This window comes from Herpailurus yagouaroundi, unplaced genomic scaffold (assembly GCF_014898765.1).
Source record: "Herpailurus yagouaroundi ecotype Mexico unplaced genomic scaffold, PumYag 141, whole genome shotgun sequence".
Taxonomy (NCBI): domain Eukaryota; kingdom Metazoa; phylum Chordata; class Mammalia; order Carnivora; family Felidae; genus Herpailurus; species Herpailurus yagouaroundi.
In genome coordinates this window covers 74,497,326-74,501,503 of record NW_024412396.1, presented here as the reverse complement: position 1 = coordinate 74,501,503, position 4,178 = coordinate 74,497,326, and positions in this window count along the sequence as shown.

Genomic DNA, 4,178 nt, shown 5'->3' with positions numbered 1-4,178 from the left:
TTCAGCCAGGTCACGATCTCATGGTCCGTGAGTTCGAGCCCCGCGTCGGGCTCTGGGCTGATGGCTCAGAGCCTGGATCGGGCTCTGGGCTGATGGCTCAGAGCCTGGAGCCTGTTTCCGATTCTGTGTCTCCCTCTCTCTCTGCCCCTCCCCCGTTCATGCTCTGTCTCTCTCTGTCCCAAAAATAAATAAACATTGAAAAAAAAAATTAAAAAAAAAAAAAAAAAAAGAAATGCAAACTAGAATCAAGGTCTGGGGAGGGGCCCAGCAATCAGAGCTCTAACAAGCCCTCCAGGTGATACTGGCGTTTACTCCAGTTTGAGAGTTTATTAGACTAGCTCACAGAGCTTAGGATGCTTTGTTCTGCAGGGACTGGGGAAGTCCTAAAGAGCAGGTACAGGTACAACATGGTTCCTAGATATAACTTCTATGGAACCTAGCAGTGTCCTACACAAAGTAGGCACTTAAACTTGAACAGGTTAATGACAGTCTCCTATAACCTATACCTGGCTAGACAAGAACACCATCAGCTTATCTATTTCACAGAGATCAGAAATTCTGATGGCTTGTCTCCATTAACTAATAATAAGTAAATACAGGCTGCACACACACCAGGAGCTGTTAACTGACAGAGCCCTGGGGCCTCTGGTACTTTGACAAATGGCTCAGGCTCACAACGTGTCATATGCTTTAATATTTAAGTGAAAAAATACATTTCTGATTTTACCAGTGTCCAAACAGGATTTGCCCATGGCTCCATATTAAGTCATGACACTGCAGAACAAAAACCAAAACATAAATTTTTTTTTGTTGCCTTCAAAATGCATCTTATTTCACATATTAGCTCACTGTAATATATGGACCCTGGATGGAGTCCAATTTGAACAAAGTGTTAAAAAAGTAGACAACTGAGGAAAATTGAAGACTGGATATCTGATGTTAAGAAATTAGGATAAAGGGACTAGGATTACAATCTTTATAAGACTAAAGCTTTATCTCTCCTAAAAGCTTTAGAGATGAAATGATATGAGGTACTGAATTTGCTTCTTGGGGAGACCCCAAATGAAATAAGACGACCACTGAGTATGTGGGGGGCTAACTATATACAAGGGTTTCTCAACCCTGAGCCTATTGCCATTTTTTGCCAGATGTTTTGCTGTTGTTGGGGGGAGGAAGGGGTGCTGCCCTGTATACTGTAAAATGTTTAGCAGCATTCCTGGTCAGTAAACTCTCTTCTGCTGTGACAACCAAAAAATGTCTCCAGACATCATCAAATGTCCACAGGGCAGCAAAACTGTTCCTGGTTGAGAACCACTAATACAAACTAAATTCTCCCTACTTGTTTGTTTGAAATCTTCCGTAAAAATACATTTAAGTCTTATTTTAATTATACTCTGTGTAATGGCACATCTATATCTCTCTGGTTGAGTAATTAGTACATAAGCTTTTGGGGAACAGCTTGGTACCCAAAAAAGCAGAGGGAACTGAACTGGAGATGTGGAGCCTAGTGGTGGCTCTGCTACTAAATAGTGTTGTCACAGCAGCTCCTGTCACCTCTCTGAGCATCCTCATTAGGTCAGATTATTTGATTAGTCCTTATGAGTTTTAAAATTATTTGAAAACAGTATTATCTTTTATATACCCATCAGCTAAAGGTGGGTACTCACATTTATAAATCAAACAAACGAAAACAGAGTAGTGGACTAGGATGAGGACAATATTCTTGTTGCAAATAATCTGCCTTTTATTATTCCTCTATCTATAAGCAACATTCCCATCACAGCCATTTACAATTACTTAAAACTGATTCCCAAGATAAGCAAAATGGAAAGTCTTTTCACAAAAAAGACAAAGTTGTTCTAGTCATAGTAGCCAAAATGCCCATCAACGGTGAATGGATTAGAAATTGTTGTACATTAACTGGGTGATGTATGGAAGTGTTGAATCCCTATACTACACACCTGAAACTAATATAACACTGTATGTTAACTATACTGGAATTAATATAATAACTTAAAAAAAAACTTAAAAAAAACTTAAATAAAACTTAATAAAAACTTAAAAAAAAAACAAAGAAACTTCTGTACATCCAAACAATGAATTACCCACCACTCAGCGATAAAAAGAAATGAACTACTGATACACAAACATTAATAAAGATTCCATTTACATGACATTCTAGAAAACATAAAACTATAGGGACAGATAACAGATCAGTGGCTGCCAAAGGCTGTAGAAAGAGAGAGGCGACTGACTGTAAAGGGCCACAATGTAAGCAAGCACCTTCCTGGGCAATGAAGATGTTCTGTATGTTGACTGTGGTGAGGGTTACATGACTATACATTTGTCACAACTCATCAAACAAGACACTTAGGAAGAGTAAATGTTCTATCTCAATAAACCTGACTTTAACAAAACAGCTGCTCAAGAAACTGAGAGCTCTCATTCATTCTTGTACCCTGACCACTCAACTGGCAGTTCAGGAATGGCAGGCAAATAACATGACATATGCCAGACACGTAACACTCGACACAAGGGCACCACACTGTCAAAGACACACAACTACTTCCAGAAGATTCTAACACAAGTTAAAAAATGGAACAGGGCACGGTGAATCCATGCCATGATACGCTACCAACCTCTGATTTTAACATTGTCAAAAATTCAAATTTAAACACATTCTACAAGAATAAAGGCACGCTCCGTACCTTACATTGTTTTCAAAGAATAAAGTTAGTAGTTTCTAACAACACACAGAAAGATTAGAACACGATTCAACAAATTCACCAGAGAACAAAGTAAAGACTCACTTAGGGTAAGTCCTTCATTACCACAAACCTGACTGTTTTTGGCTTCGGTTCATTTAGCAAGTATGGAGCTCCTGCTCTGGGTCAATGTAAGATTTTGCCGCTTTGAGTGCAAGTCAAGGACCGAAGCTAGCCAACTCCCTATTTTGCTTACTCCGCTCTGCAGTGTGGTCAAGGAACAGGAAACTGATCAAGTCAGGAACACGTTCTTCAAAAGAGCCCTAAGAAAACGAGTTCACGGACTCACCTGGTCTATGATTTCCCATCACTGACCCTTCACGGAACTTTCTAACCCGTCTCAGGTGAAGGAACACGCGCGGCGGAACCACCCACTCACCAGGGGAAAGAGCACTACGTACTGGGCGCTGATACACCACGGGAATGCTTTAGACCAAACCCTGCGTGAGCAGATTAAGTCACCTGAGCGCCACCCAGCCAACAAGCGGCACTTGCAAGACTCAGACGAAGGCACCGGCACCGCCAGGCCACAGTGTCTCAGGCCACGGCTGAAAGCAGGGAAACGGGCAGAGCGAGAAGGCTGTTCCTCAGTGACGGCGTCTTCCTGCCAGGAACCACCCCGGAACACGTCTGATGAAAGGCCCGCGGAGTTTCTTCCCAAGCTACCTGCTCCGCGTCTTCCAGAAGGCACCCCCCGGACCCGAACTGCCCTGAACCGAGCGCGAGACAAGGGCTCAGAGAGCCCTTGGACGGAGTCAGCGTTTCTCCGAAGGCCTTTCCGCTGCACGTCGCCGCCCCCGGCCCTTGGAAAGGTTTCCACGGACACAACCAAAGGGTCCGCGCACAGAATCCCAGGCCGTGAGCGCTGGAGCGGGGGCTCGGCGCCGTCGAAGCCCGCTGGCGGTCGGCAGGCGGGAAGCCAAGCCCGGAGCGGGCGTCCCCCGGCCGGGGCGGCGTTACCAGCCACCTTCCTTTCAAAACCGCTTCATCGACCCTTCCAGACAGATGCGCCCGGAAGGGCAGCGACTCCTCAAGGAAGCCGGTACTCTCTCCCAAAACTTCTCTCCTGACCCTGCCAAGGGGCCCTCGAACACGCCCCCGCGGCCACTCAGGTGTCGAGCCGGTCACTAAGCTTAGTTCCAGACAGTTTGACAAAACCAGGCAAAAAGGACGGCCCACTCGACCCGATCAATGGCTTCTCACCGGCACCACGAACACGTTTCCAGCCCGCCAGCCCCTCGAGAGCTTGCCCGCCCCATCTGCAAGGAGAGCCTGCCCCAAGTCAGCACCAAGCGCGGCCGAGGGCGGACAACACGCACCGGGCGCGGCGGCCGAGGTCCCCCCCCCCCCACCCCGGCCGGCGAGCGGGACTCGGCGAGAGCACGGAGGCACGACCCGGGCCGCCGCCTCCAG